The sequence below is a fragment of the Geotrypetes seraphini genome, chromosome 1, assembly GCF_902459505.1.
Source record: "Geotrypetes seraphini chromosome 1, aGeoSer1.1, whole genome shotgun sequence".
NCBI lineage: Eukaryota > Metazoa > Chordata > Amphibia > Gymnophiona > Dermophiidae > Geotrypetes > Geotrypetes seraphini.
In genome coordinates this window covers 475,829,537-475,850,163 of record NC_047084.1, presented here as the reverse complement: position 1 = coordinate 475,850,163, position 20,627 = coordinate 475,829,537, and the positions used below count along the sequence as shown (strand labels likewise).

At 42.0% G+C, this 20,627-nt stretch overlaps 1 protein-coding gene across 8 annotated transcripts in view; it reads right to left on the bottom strand.

Moving 5' to 3' along the window:
• Nucleotides 1-20,627, bottom strand: part of KANK1 (KN motif and ankyrin repeat domains 1) — a 384,339-nt gene that overhangs the window by 229,820 nt on the left and 133,892 nt on the right. The gene's annotated exons all lie outside the window — the stretch shown is intronic.

Genomic DNA, 20,627 nt, shown 5'->3' with positions numbered 1-20,627 from the left:
TAAGAATAAGCAGTGAATTTCCCAAAGCCATCTTAACAATGGCTTATGGATTTCACTCTTAGGAAATTATCCAAACCTTTTCCTAGGTGGTGACTCCTAACGTGGAACCCAGCATCACGTAGCTATAGTTCAGGTTCCTCTGTCTCACATGCATCACTTTGTACTTGCTCGCAATAAACATTATCTGCCATTTTGACATCCAGTCTACCAAGGTCCTCTTGCAATTTTTCACAATTCTCTTACGATTTAACAACTTTGTGTCATCAGCAAATTTAATTATCTTATAATTATTATTCCTGTCTATAGATCATTGATAAACATGTTAAAAAGCAGCAGTACAAGCACAGAATCCTGGGGAATCTCACTATTCACCCTTCTCCATTGAGAAGGAAGGAGTGGTCTAGTTTCTTCTGAGATCCAAGGTGATTTCTTGGCTCTTTTTTTCTCTTCTGGAGTGTTTGGGTGGTTTTTTAAGCTTCATCACTAATTACCTAGTAGCATGGTATGTGCCTTCCAACCTAGGAGATCATCTTCCAGCACTGTATATCGATTCTTTATGTCTCATCGACATTATCAAGTTTTTCTTCTGCACAGTATATTTTCAATGATGTCGCCGTTGTTGCATCAAACACGATCCTCAGCCTCCAACACTGCCCATCTGCTGCTGCCCAGATGGGTGGTAAGTCGTTAGTCTGGCATCTCAAATATACCCAGTGCTGTACCAAGGGGGCTTGAAACATTTTATTTAATAATATGTGATTTATGTTCATTTATGCATATTCTAATCTGTCTACTTGATCTTCCTATATATATATCAAATCACATGGACAATTGATTAAATAGATAATATTAATACTCCTACACGCAGAAGAAAATTTTGCTGTATGTACTTTGCCTGTTTCAGGGTTTTTCCATGATGTGCCTGACATCGTCAAGGAACCTCACTGGCATTTGCCACAAGCTTCACATGAATGGGCACTATCATAATTATACCCATTCCATTGAATAATAATTGTACTTGAACATTTTGTCCCCTGAGAGTCATAGCTGTATCCTGAACAGACTCCACCTCTAATTAAGTTTACCTGTTTGATATTGATATTTCCCTGTTTGGGAGTTGTACCGTTTTTCTTGGTGGGGGTGGGAGGGGAAGGGGGGGTTTCTTTCTGTGGGGTTGGGGTGTTGCTTTTGATCTTGGAGGACATCAGAGTCCAGTCCTCTGCAGTTGTTGGTTGAAATTGTAAACCTTGTTTTCTACTAGTGTTGTACCTGCTGTTGTTACTGCTTAATAAAAAAAGATTTAAATATAATAATTGTCAAACATTCACCTATTTTTTTGATCCCTTGTATATGAGAGCATAGTATACGCTAACATTTGGATAAACTGAAATTATTAAACAATGTTGGCAAATTTTACAATCTTAAGCAATTGTCCACTCAACTGAGAAAGAGGTGACACACAAATCATTATATCTTCCTCAATTTCCTTTTTATTCTAACATCAGTGGTTCTCCTTGAGCATATCTAGCTCTCAAATAAGCTCTCTGTATTGATTTACTGGGATAACCTCATTGTTTAAATCTTATCACATCTTTTGCTTGAACTTTACAATCGTCTAAATTTATTCTTCTCAATCTTAAAAATTGGCTTATAGCAGTGGTCTCAAATTTGCGGCCCGGGGGCCACATGCAGCCCGCCAGGTACTATTTTGAGGCCCTCGGTATGTTTATCATAATCACAAAAGTAAAATAAAACAGTTTCTAGATCATATGTCTCTTTAGCTATAAATTACAATATTATTATTAAGACTTAGCCAAAAGGACAGATTTATAAACTATAAAGAGTTTTACCTCATGCAAAATTGTCATTTCTTGAATAAGACATTAACTATTTTTTCTGAGGCCCTCCAAGTACCTACAAATCCAAAATGTGGCCCTGCAAAGGGTTTGAGTTTGAAACCACTGGCTTATAGGAATGTTAAATTTTAAATATGGATAAAAACTCAAAAATGCAGCAAATTATTCTCCACAGGCTTCCTAAATAGAGTTGTGGTTAATCTATGCCCTGATTTTATAATCAATAAATCCAAAAACGCAATTCTTTGATCATGGTAGGTCATGGTAAAATAAAAGATGAGAGAAAGCAATAGCTACCGTATTTCCCCACAAATAAGACCTACCCCGAAAATAAGCCCTAGTCCCAGGATTTGCCGGCAGTTTCCCTTCCCTCCCTCCCATCCTTTGTACAGCAGAACCTTTGAGCGAGCACCGACTATCCCCCTCCCCGAGCACCCGCAACTGAATCCCCATCCTTCCCTCCCTCCCATCGGAACACCGCCGCGAGCCTTACTTACCTCCCTATGCAGCGTCGGACCGGCAGCACACTAAACAGGCTGCTTCGGCCTTGTCCGCTCATGAATTCAGTCTGTTGCATTACTGATGACATCATCAGTAACGTGGCAGACTGAATTCACGAGTGGACAATGCCAAAGCAGCCTGTTTAGTGTGCTGCTGGCCCAATGCTGCTTTGAGAGGAAAGGCTCGCGACGGGTTTCTGATGCTAGGGTGGGAAGGATGGGGATTCAGCTGCGCAGTGGGTGGGGAGGGGTGGTACTTGTTCAAGGGTTCTACTGCATGAGGGATGGGAGGGAGGGTAGGATAGAATCTGCACATGTGGGGGAAAGAAAGGTAAGAGGAAGAATTGGGGTGAAGGAGAGGAAGGGAGAGATGATCATGTACTTACCCCGAAAATAAGACCTAGTGCCTTTTTTGGGCCTAAAATTAATATAAGACCTTGTCTTATTTTTGGGGAAACACGGTATATTGATCTGTTGCTGAAGCTTTGAAAATAGGAAGGAGAAAGGGAAGAGAGTGCTGGAGTCAGGCTGATAGTGGAGGAGGGAAAGGGAAAGGGTACAAGAGTAACAGTTCTCTCTCTCCTCTTTTGTCTCCCATATTTAAGCACATGCACACTCAATTTTTTTTTTTTTTTTTAAGTTCTGGTTGTGCCACTGGGCTTAAATTTTAACCATCCTTGCTCCTCCAGCTCCAAACAACTTTTCACTTCAACCTTCCCAATGGTCTCTGGGTAAGTGAAATTCTCGCCAGCATTTGTAAATCTTCATTTCTTGTGCTTTATGTGCTTCTCCGACCTTTGCTGCTTATTACAAATATACAGTGGCGTAGTAAAGGTGGAGGGGGGAAAGCACATTGAAGTTCTTGTTGCTCGTGGCTGTGGTACGGGGAAGGGAAAGGGGACACTTGCAGCAGAGGGGATCGGGGAAGGAGAGTGGTACGGGGATGAAGGTAGGGGAAGGATGCCATGCCCCAGGTGCCTCTCACCCTTGCCATGCCACTGCAAATATATCATTCTCTTTTAAAAGTATGTTGTTTAATACTTATGTTTTGACTATGGTCATAAAATCATGCCCCCAAGCATTAACTCCCTCATCCCCCAAACAGTACAAATTTTAAATTTCAACCCAAAGACCAAAAAGTGTCAAGTCATCTCAGAGCTCTGCCTACATTGAAATCTTAGCATAAACTCCCTATACTGTCACATTAAACTCCAAGGTTGTGATATATGATGATTATTTGGGAGCTGCCAAATCAAGACTTAGACTTATTCAGAGCAGACTTTAAATTACACTATTTTAAGTGCTGTTATTAAGCCACATGATTCCATACTCCACTGGAAATCCATTTCCTGGCTCCTAATTAAATACACAAGCAAATACTGAGTAAAGTACAAGATTAATCATCTCTCCTACAAATGCAGATTGTTTCAGTATTGTTAGCAGACTTATAAAATGATACCTTTATCCCAGCCAGTAGATTAAAAAACACAATGTTTTCCCTATCATGAGCGTAAGCTCTACTTAAGCATAGCCCACAGTGATTAAACTGTATAGGCCACACAGTTTGCACAGACCTTTCTTTTGCATTTCAATCTTCTAAAAGCTATCATGCTGCAGAGCCTGCTCTCAGTCCCTGCTTAAATATGTTTGTATGTTTCGTATCTATCTATCTTGGAACATGAGGATGTTACTGGCCAGACATTATGGTAGATAATCTGCAAACAGAATGGTTGGATAGGCTGGAGTGAGCTTGGACAGCAACTTCAGCATTTGGAACTTAGGACAATACTAGGTGGACTTTACAGCCTATGACTCAGAAATATCAAAGAAGAGACAAGTTCAGGTCTTCATTTGCCATCATTTACTATGTTATTATCTATATCTATCTATCTATAAAATTTCTAAGTTTTCTCTACAGACAACTGGGTCACCAAGTAACGAAAGTGTTAGCTCAAGTGGGGTGTGTCAATAAGAAGAAAAATCTGGTGAGTTAATCTAGTGCCCTTAGTGGGAGTGACTTATTTTACGGGCGATTCTCAGCATAATAGCATAAAAATTATATGCACGCTATTTGTGCAGAGAATCGCCAGTAAAGAGCAGGAGGAACTGTGCCTGGCGCTTGGTCAGAAGAGCAATTGCTAACCACCACTCCTCCCTTCTGTCAAAGCTGCTCTCCCTCCCCTGATCAACTGAGCAGCAGGTCTCCCCAAGTCCTGCCAGCTCAGCTGATTAACTGGAATCCAGCATGTTTCTCTCTCCTTGCCCCCCTCAATATAGCAACTCTCTCCCTCCATCCAGCATCTGCCCTTTCTCTCTCTACCCCTCCCATCCAGTGTCTGCCCTTGGTATGCCACCGCCCCGCTCCATACTCTAGCATCTCTGTCTCCTTCTCTTTCATCTCTGCCTCCCTTCTTCCACCCCCCCCCAATGCTCTGACATCGTTCTCCTCTGCTTTTCTTCCCTACCAACCCCACCCCAAGGTCTGGAATCTCTGTCTCCTTTCCTTCCATCTCTCTCTTCCCTCCCCCTGTGGTTTGGCATCTCTATCCTCTTCTTCCCTTCCTTCCCCCACCCCATGGTCTGGAATTCTCTCTTCACTCTTCCCTGGTCTTCCTTCTTTCCTGCTTTCCAATTTGGAATCTCTCTCCTTTACCCCTCCCTCCTCCTAATTGAATGTGACATTTCTCTCCCAAAAGTGCAAGAAGTAGAAAAGCCACAAATAACCACATACCGTATTTTTTGCTCCATAAGACTCACTTTTTTAGTCCATTGAGTCCAGCACTATTGGTCGTTCAGCGATCCGCTCTCGCTGCCTGCTCTCCAGCCCCAGTGCTGATGCTAGTGGGACACCACTAGATGCATAGGTGCTCCGCTCTCCAGCAAAGTACAGCCGTCATGAGCCACTATCGCCACCAGATGTAATTTTAAAACGCCCGCTCTTCTCAGCCTCACCCCGACAAGTGTTCTGAGAACGCCTCACTCCGGCACACGTTCTGAGGACACTGCCAGCTGCAACGTGGACCCAAAACGCACTTCTACTGGTTCTGCAGACTGTTTGTTCTTCCTTTTTCTGCCGCCGCGGCTCTGCCTGATCTGGTCTCAGGGACTGAAGGCCACAGCCGAAGTGAAGCAAGTACAGAGGCCACTTATTTAAAGCTCCCGCTACTCTTCCTCCTCCACCTATCCCCGACTACCCCCTTTCTCTCCGGTCCTGCCCTGATACCCCCCACCTTGTGCCAGCCCTTCACTATTCGCTCCGGGCTTTGATGAGCATTTTTAAAGAAATAAACTTCTAATCACAAGCCAACATGGCTTCTGCAAGGGAAGATCGTGCCTAACGAACTTACTACATTTCTTCAAAGGAATTAACAAACGGATGGATATAGGGGACCACGTAGACATCGTATATTTAGATTTCAAAAAGCCTTTGACAAGGTACCTCATGAACACCTACTTGGGAAGCTGAAGAACCATGGGGTGGAAGGAGACGTACATAGATGGATCTGGAATTGGTTGGCGGGTAGGAAGCAGAGGGTAGGAGTGAAGGGCCACTACTCGGACTGGAGGAGGGTAACGAGTGGTGTCCCGCAGGGGTCGGTACTCGGGCCGCTGCTTTTCAATATATTTATCAATGACATAGAAAGAGGGACGAAGTGCGAAATAATAAAATTTGCAGACGACACCAAACTATTTAGTGGTGCTCGGACTAAAGAGGACTGCAAAGAATTACAAAGGGACCTGAACAACCTAGGGGAGTGGGTGACGAGATGGCAGATGAAGTTCAATGTAGAGAAATGTAAAGTATTGCATGTAGGAAGCAAAAACCTGAGGTACAGCTATACGATGGGAGGGATGTTATTGAGTGAAAGTACTCAGGAAAGGGACTTGGGGTAATAGCGGATAAGATGATGAAGCCATCGGCACAGTGCACAGCGGCCGCTAAGAGAGCGAATAGAATGCCAGGTATAATCAAGAAGTTATCCTGCCGTTGTATCGGGCGATGGTGCGTCCGCATCTGGAGTACTGCGTCCAATATTGGTCGCCGTACCTTAAGAAGGATATGGCGATACTCGAGAGGGTTCAGAGGAGAGCGACATGTTTGATAAAGGGTATGGAAAACCTTTCATACACTGAGAGACTGGAGAAACTGGGGCTCTTTTCCCTGGAGAAGAGGAGAATTAGAGGGGATATGATAGAGACTTACAAGATCATGAAGGGCATAGAGAAAGTAGAGAGGGACAGATTCTTCAAACTTTCGAAAACCACAAGAACAAGAAGGCATTCAGAAAAGTTGGAAGGGGACAGATTCAAAACCAATGCTAGGAAGTTTTTCTTCACCCAACGGGTGGTGGACACCTGGAATGCGCTTCCAGAGCACGTGATAGGACAGAGTTATTAGGGTTCAAGAAGGGATTGGACAATTTTCTGAATGAAAAGGGGATAGAGGGGTACAGATAGAGGACTACTACACAGGTCCTAGACCTGTTGGGCCGCTGCGCGAGTGGACTGCTGGGCAGCGATGGACCTCTGGTCTGACCCAGCAGAGGTACTTCTTATGTTTTATATTCTTATGTTCTTCCTTGGATTCCTCCTTCTCACTTCCTTCTTATTTTATTTTTCCTTATTTCTCATTGAATGTTTCTCACATTTTCTATATCAATTGTATTTCTCCCCCCCCTATCCCAATTGTGTTTAGGAGCCTTTAGGCCCTTAATTACCCTGTATGTAATTGCCGTCAGTACAGTAAAATTTTTTATAAAGATATGTCTTAATCGTTAATTTTGTTTTAATGTTATATAAAATTTTGTACAACGCTTTGTAGTATCGATAAAGCGTTTAATCAAAAATCTGAATAAACAATAAACAATTCAATCTGCCTGCCCATACACTGGAGTTGGTTATAAAAGTATTTGCAGAACTCCAATTTTTCTGCATTTTACGCAGAATATCCCATTTTGCACTAACATTAAGGAAATAATAGGACCAGGTTAATTACAACACCAGCTCTCAAGCATTTTCTTTTGGGGCCCACTTTCATAAAAGACCTGAGTAGAGAGGCACCTATGAGTCAGATCATTCCTATAGCTATAGAGGGCACATTTTGTAGTCCTGCTAGATTTATAACAAGGTCTGCCTGTTCTTTTAAATACTACAAGCTTTTTGGTTGGTGTCAATCATATTTCTAAGAGCTGATGGCTTGAATCTAACTTAAATTAGGATCACCCAAATGCATGAAGTGGCTCTCTATCCTTTATGGCATGTATTTTTTTTTCTTGTTTTTTCCTCCTGTTTAGGTAGGTGCGTCGTATGGTCAGGTGCGTCTTATAGAGCGAAAAATACGGTATGTATGCATGTCCCACATATACACCCTAATATATAAAATAAAAATATCCAACACTGTTGCTTCTTGAACAATAAAAACTGAACTAGATTATTTAATACAACCTATATGTCTTCCTTTTATTAAGGACTCCTGGTGAAGGTATAGGTTGCCGAAACAGGGTCCGTTGGGTCCTTAATACATCCATTCATTTGGATTTTGCTGCTTCATTTTTTATGTAGAGATTTTAATAAAGTGATTTTATTTTGGACTTTTGCTCTCATCCTAGTTTTTGTGGCTTTTCCACTCCTTTCATTTTTTATTTTATCTTTCTAATCATCTTGTTCCACATCTCTGGTTCTGCTTTCCTGTCCTTTGAACTCTATTTCAAGAGCATCCTGTCTATTTACTCTCCTTTTTTCCTCTTTATTTCCTGCTCTACATCCATCTTTCACAATCGATTTTTCTCCCAAAATCTGTCTAGTTTCTATCTGTTCCCTTCCCTGCCATCATCTCCCTCCCTTTACATGATGTTCTCTCTTTCTTCCCTACCACTCTAATGACCCTTTCTCTTTTTTCCTCCTCTGTCACCATCTCCCTTGTTTTTTTCCATCCCTATTTCCAAAATCTGACTCTCTCATATATCACCCTACCCCCACCCCTCCAGTCTGTAACTCTTTCACCCAGAAAATATTCCTGTGCTTCTGAACCCTCTCCTTCCCCCCCGGGTTCCACGATCTTTCTTCCTTTCCTTGGCAGATCTTCCTGCATTCCTAATTCCTGAATTCTCCCCCTCTCCCCAACGTCTGGTATCTCTCCTCCTCCTTCCCCCTGCATTGGCCGGTATCTCTCTATCCTCCCCCCCCCCCATGGTCCAGTATCTCTTTCTTCCTCCCCCATAGTCCAGTATCTCCCTCCTCCTCCTTCCCCCTTACCGTCACAATCTAGAGACATGTCGGAGGCCCTCCCTCTCAAAGTCTGCCAGCAGTGCTAGTGATTAAAACAGAGCACTACCAGCAGGCTAGCCGGCTCCAGTGTCTCAGAGTCTCTGCTACACTGGAACAGAAAGTTACGTTAGCTTTCTTAATTGCTAGCACTGCCGACAGCCTATAAAAGGTCAGAGGGAGAGAGGGACTCAAGGAATATACTAGACTACAGCAGCAACAACGCAGATCTGAGGCGGTAAGCGGATCTGAGGCGGTAAGCGGATCTGCATTAATGTGTGTTAAAGGTTTTAATGCATATTAAACATTTAATACATTAATCACGTTAAATATGAAGCCCTAAATATAAAGATTCACTGTTACAAGTGAGCAACAATACTTTTTCTAACAATTTTTTTTCTTCACCATTCCCCCAGGGGAGCTCAGATTGGTGGACCTGAATTTATTCAGGTACTCAAGCATTTTTCCATGTCTGTCCAAGCAGGCTCACAACCTATCTAATGCACCTAAGGGATTAAGTGACTTGCCCAGGGTCACAAGGAACAACGTAGGTTTGAACCCACAACCTCAGGGTGCCGAGGCTGTAGCTTTAACCACTGCACCACATTCTCCCCTATGTTTTCTATAGACAGCAGGATTGACAGAACTGCTCTTCTAGATTTCTGAATCAAATGTAAAGTCGAGCAACTGGTGCACTTACCGCCCCAAAATGAAGGAACTCTCAGGGAGGTAGAAGGGATTGTGTGGCTGAACAATCTCTGTCTTCTGTGAAAAACACTTGCTGCAGCTGAGCAACAATGCCTTTTCCATCAGTAAGCAAGATTGAATCCCACACATATTTATGAGAACTCTGAACCAAAAAAGTGCAAGAGTTGCCCATAATATAGGCAGATAGACTAGCATAGCTTAACCAAAGGCACGACCCTTTACTGTGGATTGGTCCAAGCAGTAGTACGAGATAAAAGGCACGAAGTCAGGACCAGGTCCTTGCTTTATAAATACTATCCATGGATACAAACTTTGGGAAACCTGCAGCAGCTGCATTGGATTTAATTTAGTGCAACTTTTAAGTGTTCAAGGAAGTACTTGCATATTCATGCAGGTTGATTGCCAATTTGTCAGAGTTCTTTTGGTATCTGGTTTGCCAGTTCTTTTGGGTCAAAGAAGACAAAGTTGACCGATTCAATTCTTTTAAGATAGTGAGCAAAGGCTAACTTGCAGTCCAGGGTTTGGAGAGCTTTCTTGTATAGACTGTTATGAGGTTTTGGAGAGAATGAAGGGTTCAATATCTCGAATATTTGGATTCAATATCTCGAATAGAATTTGGGATGAAAATGCAAGTGCAGTTCATGGGTTACCAGTGCTTAGAGATCACTTATTCTCCTGGCTAATGAAGAGCACTTTCTAGATGAGTGATGCAGACTCCAAAAGTTCAAAGAGAAGTTATGTCATAACAGTAGTTAGAATAGAGAAGGGGGAGGGGTGTCTGTACTGCATGATTGTGATTTTTTAAAAATCACTTTCCTATTATTTTATGGCATTCTTTTCACTGACTTTTACTGTTATAGAAAACTGCTGAGAACTGTAAGATTTGGCCGACTATCAAATTTTAATAAACATAAACATTGTCGGTTTGACCATGAAGACCCCACCATCATTCATTCAAGATGAGTGCCAACTCCAGCCTAATCCATAGAAACATAGAAATAGACGGCAGATAAGGGCCACGGCCCATCTAGTCTGCCCACCCCAATGACCCTCCCCATCTACTTTGAATAGATCCCACGTGTCTATCCCATTTGGCCTTAAAATCAGGCACGCTGCTGGCCTCAATCACCTGAAGTGGAAGACTATTCCAGCAATCAACCACCCTTTCAGTAAAAAATAATTTCCTGGTGTCCCCGTGCAGTTTCCCGCCCCTGATTTTCCACGGATGCCCCCTTGTTGTCGCTGGACCCTTGAAAAAGAAGATATCTTCTTCCACCTCGATGCGGCCCGTGAGATACTTGAATATCTCGATCATGTCACCCCTCTCTCTGCGTTCCTCGAGTGAGTATAGCTTTAATTTATCCAGCCGTTCCTCGTACGGGAGATCCTTGAGTCCCGAGACCATCCTGGAGCCATTCTTTGGACTGACTCAAGTCTCTGCACATCCTTGCGGTAATGCGGTCTCCAGAACTGCACACAGTACTCCAGATGGGGTCTCACCATGGATCTATACAATGGCATAATGACATCAGGCTTACGGCTGACGAAACTCCTGCGAATACAATCTATGATTTGCCTTGCCTTGGATGAAGCTTGCTCCACTTGATTGGCAGTCTTCATGTTCTCACTTACAATCATGAAGACTGCCAATTAAGTGGAGCAAGCTTCATCCAAGGCAAAGGCTAGTGACTTCATATTGGGATGGAGTCGGCCCTCATCTTGAGTGAAGCAGAGTCCAGTGTTTCAACAGGTGATGTTATAAAAGAAGTTAGATACTGTAAAGGTAGGGGGGGAGGGGGGATCTGGACAGGCAGCTGGACATGGTGACGTCTTTCCATGAAGCCTGAAATAACAGGAGACTAAGAAAGCAGAAGAAGACTATCAAGTTTAATTTTAATTTAATTAAAAAATTTCTTATATGCTATAGATCTACAAATCTAAGCAGTTTACATGATACGCTTAAAAAGCACTGAAATATACTAGAGGGTGAGCATGGATCATGGAATTCTTGCCAAACCCTTTTTGTGCATGGATGTTTCAATACTGCAACTGTTATATTCCGCATATCCTACAATTCTATGCGGATTACAAATTATTCAGGTACTCAAGCCTTTTCCCTAACTGTCCCGGTGGGCTCCCACTCCATCTAATGTACCTGAGAGCAGAGCACCTTTGCATCTGGTGGCGACCCGCTAGCAGCAGCACTGGGGCTGGAGAGCAGGCAACGAGAGCGGATCGCTGAGCGACCAACAATGGGGATTAAGTGACTTGCCCAGGTTCACATGGAGCAGTGCGGGATTTGAACCCACAACCTCAGGGAGTCAAGGCACACACTCTCATAGAAATACTCTGAGCCTTTTCTTTTTTGGGGGGGGAGGGGGGGCGAAGGGGTCTCATTTCCCCAGAACACCCTAGTCTGATCTGGCCCATTTTAAACTCAGTTTGTCCCCCCTGATACCATCACCCGCACCAATTGCCATCCTATCCTCAAATCAAACACATACAGAGACGATACAGCTATACACGTATGGAGGAACTGGAAAGAACTCCATGAGCTTTCCCCTTTTGTTTGGAGCTTCTGCCATTCAAGGGCGGAACTTGAACTGCAGCATCCTATTTGCTGAATTGGGAGTCCTCAGATTTATCCACGTGCAAGGAGCTAGTGCCGGCCATCAGTCATAGATGATAAAAGAGCCAGTGACCTGAATAGCAGAGAGCAGTCACACCAGGCCTTTTGCCTCACGTGTTCTACCAGTCCAAAGATCTCTGCCTGACTAACAGTGGAGGCATAGCCTAATGGTTAGTGCAACAGGCTGAGAACCTGGGGAACTGGGTTTGATTTCCACTGTGCCTCCTTGTGACTCTGGGCAAGTCACCTAAACTTAAAACTGTGAGCCCACTAGGGATAGAGAAAGTACTTGTATATAATAAATAAACCACTTTGGGTTTAACACAGAAAGGTAGTATATCAAATCAATGACCCTTTACCGCCCAAAAATGCACACAGCTATCCAATATAAGCCAAACACATTGAATCTTTCACTTAGTAAATCAAAATTAGCTGTGTCCTTCAAGAGCTCTCAAAATATTTGGTTGAATAATTCTGTCTACCAAATCTTGATTGCTACAACCAAGTTTTGCAACCCAGGGAAGGTAGGAGCAGAACAGAACAGATCTGCAGCTTCTGACTAATAATTTTCTGATACAAAATATCCCACCTAGTTGTACAGAAAACTAATGGAACAATACACTTTGTGTAAACATTACACCAATTGTTAGCCCTCAAAAATAATAAAATACACCCAGTTGCATACTCCGCCCTCATAATGCAAGAAAACAAACACTAAGCAATTGTACCACCCCATTTACTGCTACTGCTACTATTTATCATTTCTATAGCACTGAAAGGTGTATGCAGCACTGTACATTTAATATTCAATAGACTGTCCCTGCGCAGAAGAGCTTACAATCTAATTTGGACAGACAGGACATCTCAGGGTTGGGCAGTTTCTAGCAGAAGGAATGATACGATGGATATAGGTATCTGACAGTGAGAGTGGGAATTAAGAGTTGAAAGCAGCTTCATTTATTTAAATTCTTTATTTCAGTAAACATAAGAACACATACCAAGGAAAATTCACCTTCACAACAATTCTAGGCATATGAGAATCATGCCTCTGGCGAACAACAGAGAAAGGTGAGAGAACAAAGCAGTTTTGTTCTGCTCAATTAAAACTCCAAGCTAAAAATAACAGTCCTTATGAGATGTCCCCTTACTTCCTACCTCCAGCACTGTCATCTTTCATCGGGATGCACCATTTAGAGTCAGTCTGCAAATGCTTCCCAAATGGCACTCCTTTCTTTGGCAGCCTGAACAGTAGTGGTACGTGCCAGTGCATGGGGGCAAGTGCTACCATGCTAGAAGCTGACTGCATCGCTTCTGCCTCCCGACTGAGAGGTAGGTGGTGTGTACATGAGCCACTAGAAATCTTGGATGATCTGTTCTAAGGTAAAGTGCCACACTTCACTTCAGAGGATCTTTCTACTCCTGTGCTGCATCTTTACACTCCTGCTGTGAACTGGACAAAAGATTTAGGGCTCCTTTTACGAAGGCGCGTTAGGGCCCTAACGCGCAGAATAGCGCGTGCTAAAATGCCCCACGCGCTAGCCGCTACCACCTCCTCTTGAGCAGGCAGTAGTTTTTCGGCTAGCGCACGCTAATCCGGTGCGTGCGCTAAAAACGCTAGCGCACCTTCGGAAAAGGAGCCCTTAGAGTTAGAAGAGTAAAAACAAAACAAAAAAAAAACTGCGCTATATTTTATCTTTTTTTTAACTTCTAGAACAATTTTTTAAATCAGTTATTTACATGTGTTTTGCATGCGCACTATGCTACTCTTTAGCGCAGTGCTTTTATGCTGGTTTTCCTATGCTAATATTTAAGTAATCAGGAATCCATTTAGCATAGGAAAATTTGGTGTAAACTGCTGCATTAAAGAGGTAGCACAGTTTACTGCACTGGGGCCTCTAGGTCTACAGATTAAGTGATGTACAATCTCTTTGTGTTCTGTGTGTTCCTTGTACAGAAGTATTATACTCCCTCTTCTACATTCGCAGGTTTAAGATTTGTGAATTCAGTTATTTGCAAGTCTCTAAACCACTCTGCTTCCCTCCTACCTCCCGGCCTTCTCCACATCTTGCCTTTAAAGCCTGGTGATCTAGCCGTGAAGCAGGGCAGGAGCGAGCTTCCTACACTCCTGCCCCGTACAGACTGCGATCAAAAATGGCTGCCATGAGTTCCCACAGTATCGCAAGACTGCAGGGGGATCTCACGGCAGCCATTTTTGATTGTGACTCTGCATGGGGCAGGAGCATAAGAAGATCAATCCTGCCCCGCTTCACCATTAGACCATCTATTATTCCTTAGATTCTTGTTCTCCAACAGTTTTAAAAGCCTCCCCACTGTTACAGTCATGTGAAAAAATTAGGACACCCCATGAAATATTCAGTTCTCTCTTAAGAAATGTTCACATATCGATGTCAAATCTTTGGAAAAGAAAGTGATGTAATTGCAGGTAAACAACAAAAAATTTCCTTGATTTACTCATGAAACAAAAATGTGTATTCTGAGGAATAAATTAGGACACCCTACACCCTAATAGGTAGTGTTACCCCCTTTGGCTGAAATAACTGCAGTGAGACGCTTCTTGTAGCCATCTACCAGTCTCTGACATCGATCTGAGGAAAGTTTGGCCTACTCAATGCAGAATTCTTTCAGCTGTGAGATGTTTGAGGGGTTTCTTGCACGTACAAACCCGTTTCAAATCACCCCATAGCATCTTAATGGTATTAAGATCAGGGCTTTGACTCAGCCATTCCAGGGCTCTCCAATTCTTAGTTTTCAGCCACTCCTTGGTAGATTTACTGGTATGTTTTAGGTCATTGTCATGGCAGAACTGCAGAAAAAGAAGTCCCAATTGAGGGCTCCTTTCACTAAGCTGCATTAGACTAATGGCGTATCACAGGACACACTCAGGTATCCTGCAGTAAGTGCCAAATATGTACGTGCTAACTGCATACACAAAACATGTTTACATTATTTAGGAGACGGGTTAGAGTGGGCTACATTACTGCACACTAGTTAATGAAGGAATAACACGTGAGGCCTTGCTGCCTACAAAATGGGTGGCAGTGAGTGCACATGTGCAAATTTATTTTAAATGGCTAATTCCTTTTTCTAACAGGAAATTTATTGGGGTGGGGGTTAGAACAAACCAATTCATTTTACTAGATCATATGAATGGTATTAAATGCTGCAGATAGAATCACGTGGCGCAGTGAGAAGGAGCAAATGCTGAGCTCCTTGTTTCCCCTGATAAATCAGCTATAAACCTCCCGAGAACTTCAAAGCCTTATCGCTGCTGCCGTTGTCTTTAGAGGCACAGTACCTGCTGAGTGGACTGAGGGGCAAAATTCTGCTTTATATGTCATTCAAAGCCCAATGGAAGGAGGGAGAAATCATAGCCCTTGAACAGCAAGATGGCAGAGCCCTCTACATCGCCGGGCCCTTCAGTCTGCTCAACTTGGATGGCCGAAGTAACGGCAGCAGTTGAAGCAGCCCTGGATAAAAAACCCCCACAGGCACTCTACAATAGGGTCAAGGCTACCCACGAAAGATTGGACAGTATGGATCTTGAAGTAGACCAGCTGCAACAACCTGTTAGTGATCTGGAGGATAAGCAGCAGTCATCGGAGAGCCCGACAAAAGCATTGCAATGCCGGATTGTGGATTTAGAGAGTAAGTTGGAAGATCTTGAAAACTGCTCAAGACAGACCTCTCCGATTTGGCTGCTCACTGGAGTGCAGACTTGACTTATGTAATCTTGCCTAAAAATCTTTTTACTTGGATACGTTCCATTCCACATTACGTTGGTTCCACTGAGTTGAGGGAATGCCAATATAGAATTCTTTTTCGAGCCGTGTCCAAAATGTTGCATTGAGACAAACGCCCTAATCCACGTGTTGTAGAGGAGTGTCCCTATTGCTGCTTTTTGGAGGAAGTTCCATGCCCGGGAGGAGGGGGGGGGTAATATTATTGAGTCAGCCTTAGGAGTATATGGGAAAGGCCCTAGAATTTGTGTGATGCAGACACATAGTGGGGAAGAAAACCCAATGCCCCCTCTTTTTGGAAGTGGAAGAACAAACTCCATGAACTCCTGCTGATGGAACTTAGAAATTTGCAGTTGACATTTAATTTAAATGTATAAAAAACGCTCTTTGCCAATATGGAGGGCATACATACACATGTTGCATCCGAGAATTAGGGAGCACATTTTGTATTAGTTGGGAGATCTCTTGTTCTCTGTGTCCTAAGCTCTTGGGTACCTGTTTCAGTAAGTCATTTTTTTCTCTCTCTCTTTCAATTTTAGCTCCACACTATAGTTCCATGTTGTCTTTTGGATTTCCTGTCACTCTTCCTAGGATTTAAGGGCTGGGGTGGTTAGGATCTGTTTCATGGAGGAGGTAGGGAAGGTGGTTGTGGATGCTAGTAAGGGGAGATAGTTTTCCTCAGTATGATTTCACTTGGGGGTTGGCATTTGGGGAGATTCTCTGTATGTACATAATGTGCTGTCCCCCGTATACTGGTTTGTTCTTGAGGCACTGTAATGGGAGTGAGGGGGAAGGAAGGCAGTATACCAGTTTGGATGACTTGTTTGTATTATTACATTTCATTATTGCATTTCAATAATTGGCTAGCCAGCAATACCTTGCCGACGCATGAAAGGGATAGGGGAGGGGTTGAATTGGGGATCTTTTTGTACTCTATTGAACATCATAAATGCATTGGTGGAACCGGGGTACTTTTTGGTTGAGTGTATCTTCCATTATTTGTTCAATAAAAATCATTTAAACATAAAAAACAAAAAAATCCTGTAGATAAATCCAATTATGATCGTTAAGTACCCCATCCCTGATCAACTCTCACACCATAGCCAGATATAGCATCTCCATACTACAGTTTATCCAAATCCTAAATGGGCTGGACCAATTCCAAATGATCCAAAAGCTGATATGAAACCAATTTTTTAAGATGTTTAGCCACGAATGGCAAATTCAGAACAGGGCAACGCAATACCACTTTCTACTTTGCCATCCCCCTTTTTAGGGACAGAGCTCATAGCAGCAGGTTTTAGTTCTGAGGTTACTCTCACCAATGCAGTTAACACTGGAGTGGCTTCATTTGCCAGCAGTTTTGCAATAGCAGCCAATATACTATCTTCATATATCAAAGTATGACCTATAGTTCCAGAATTTTAGAAAGCTCAGTTTGAAACACTCCAAAACGTAACTCAGGGTTGTACAGTCTCCACTATTCCTGTCTCAACTGCATCCAAATGCTTCTAATCCTCTTTCTAATTTTGTAATTCAAGGAATATACACATTCTCAGACACCATTCTTACATTAATTTTTTTAACCACAATTTGATATGAATTTTATTTTCTTACATGATTAATTTATATCAGTTCTTCCATGATGATATATCTCCTAATTTTTTTTAGTTTATTAACATACATCTCCCTTCTACTTTACTCTTCTCTTTCCATGTTATGGTTATTGCTCTGTTTTTAGGATCTTCTTTATTTCTTAGTACTGTTAAATGTTGGATACTGTTTGATTTAATATGCATTGTTCTTTTTCTATGAGACTTTCTGTTTGTGATGGTACTTTTGCTGCAATTCAGAAACTCCTCAAAACTTACCTCTTTGCACAGGCGTTTTTCATCAATGCTATTAGTTCAAATTATATACTCCTTTTTATGATGAATATGGTATAGTGTCTTTAAACTTCGCCTTGCCTTTGTCTGTTTTAACTGTATACGATTAAAACTGTGCATGCAAATTGTGAGCCACTTTGGTTGAAAGCGGGTTATAAATGTTTTGATGAAATATTACATTTTTCTTTTTGTTTAATTTATGATTTGAAACATTTTGTGGTTATTTCAGTATAAATTTTGTAGCTGTTTAATTGCTGGTTGCTGTCATGATGTTGTAAGTTATCAAAAGAAAATAAAGTTATTTGATTAAAAAAAGAATGAGCTGTAGATACTATTACTACTATTTATCACTTATATAGGGCTCATTTTACGATGGTGCGTTAGGGCCTTAACACGCGCTAGCCGCCTCCTCTTGAGCAGGTGGTAGTTTTTTTTGCTAGCGTGTACTATAGCACGCTAATCCAGTGCGTGCGCTAAAAATGCTAGCACACCTTCATAAAAGTAGCCCATAGTGCTGAAAGGAGTATGCAGCGCTGTATATTTTGAAATTTTATAGATGGTCCCTGCTCAGAAGAACTACACTATGATCTTCATTACCCTGGTGCCCTTTCCTTACTAGTTGTTCCACCAACTTGGTCAGTCTTGTCTTTGAGGTTCACAGTAGAGCGTATTTGGAAGATTTCAATTTGAGTGTCAGGGTTTTGCAGAGCTCCTGATTTAACCAAACTGTTACAATTTAGACTGGCTTATGTTCTGTTAGCTTTCCCTGTCTACAGAACCATCCCCACTCCCTAGCTCTCATGCAAGACACCTGATTCATTAAAAAAAAAAAAAAAAAAAAGCTAATTTGGACTGCAGTAATGCCACTCAACTACATAGGGTAGAACACTAAATCCAGTGTGTAACCATTTTTACCCACAGATTACTTGAATTAACAAGAAGAGATTCAGCTGCATGATTATTCCCAGCTTCCTGTAATTAATTAGATTCTAAAGGCTGGAGTTACTACAAGCCAATGAGCAAACAGGTTATTCTGGAAATTTCAGGGGAGAAAAGGTCAGATCATCTCAGTTGCCATTCATAAGCATCCAATTCAGACTAACCCAAGTTCTGTTTCTTGACAATATAATTGCACCCTTGAGAAATAAAAACACAAACCGGGACAGTTTCCCAATATATCTGACTCTATAAAGGCTTCATGCTACAGAACACAGAACTATGAAAACACAAATACTACTAAGACCTCCTTGCATCTCTTCAACTGAAGGGACTCACCTTTGCAAAAAGTTTGAGTCTCAGAGAAGTGTTCTTTAATAAGCTCTCCAAGCACATGCAGGATTGGAAACCCACCACTTATAAGCATAAGTGGTGTCACTTTTAAGTATACATAGTAAAATCATTTCTTCACATGTATAAGTGACCCTACTTATCCATTAATCAGTGTTGAAAGGAATGCAGTGAACTGGGAGATTATCATATTTGATGGACATTATTATAATACAAGGTTTTTGGAGAATTCTGTTTCAATTGTACACATCCACTACTTGGATGGTATACCCACAAGAAGCAAAATATTGTTTACCTCATAAAGTTTCTAAGGCGCAACAAACATTAGAATATTCCTGGTTTACAGCTGGAAAACTGATGAAAGCATCTCATTGGAAGCAAAAACAAAGTCCGAACAATGAATGGCTTTTGAGAAAATTAGATTTTATTTCCCTTATGATGACACTCACAGCAATGAAAAATGGACAAATACAGTCTGTTCATAAAATTTGGAACAGCTGTTTACAATGGAGAGACTCTTCTAGAATGGCATAGAAAGTCACATTAGATGAAAAGTGTCATGATCATTGATAACATTTAGGAGTGTGGATGTATTAGGGGGCCCAATGTTGAGAGTAGGGTCTGGGGAAGGGGAAAGATAGGGTTATTGATGATCTTATGTTTAATATCAACATATATGTTTAAGTTCTCTTAGGCTTCCACGGCTGGCATCATGACTGTTGCAGTTGTCCGGCTCTTGCTGTGTCTGGCTAGGTAGAACAGATGTGTGCTGTGAGGTCTGCAGTTTGTCTTTATATATAGTGGGTCCTCAAACCCGATTGGTTGGGGCTTGAGGTGATTGAGGCAGGAAAGTCTGTTGGTCACAAATTTGAATTTTGGCAGGAAAGTCTTTTGGTCACAAATACCTTCTCTCTTCCTTTCAAATGCCTTCTCCTTCCCTCTCAAAGTTTCCAGCCTCTTTTCTGCCAGAATTTTAAAATTATGACTAACAAAGGGCTATAAGTTAGTGCTCTTCCTAAAATTATGTATAGCACCGCATAGATGCATTAGGGCAGGGGTGTCCAATGTCGGTCCTCGAGGGCCGCAGTCCAGTCGGATTTTCAGGATTTCCCCAATGAATATACATGAGGTCTATTTGCATGCACTGCTTTCATTGTATGCTAATAGATCTCATGCAGATTCATTGGGGAAATCCTGAAAACCCGACTGGATTGTGGCCCTCGAGGACTGACATTGGACACCCCTGCATTAGGGTATCAACACCTGCATTAAAAATTTAACAAGACCGATGATGAACACATCACCCCAGCAAGGACACAAAATAAGTACAAATAGTGAGTGTCTTGGGTGTTTGAGATCTTGGTATATACAAAAATCAGCTGCAATCAGTTTGTTAACAGATAGTTGCAGATTCTACCTACCCAGACACAGCGAGACCAGGACAACTGCAACAATTACATATGTTTATGTTTTCGGATTTTCTGAAAAGTTTCTCTTGTGAATACATAAAAGATGGAAAAAAATGAAATGCTTTTGAATATACATACCAGGGACCCCAATATTCAAAATGATTTAGCTAGCCGCTGACTGGTTAAATCACTTGGTTGGAATTAGCTGCGAGCATTCAGTGACACTTAACTGGCTAAGTGCCACTGAATATCACAGTTAGCGCCTAAATCAAGCCAGCTATGTTGGGGGGTGTTTCAGGGTCATAGCCAGCACTTGGCTGCTTAAATGCT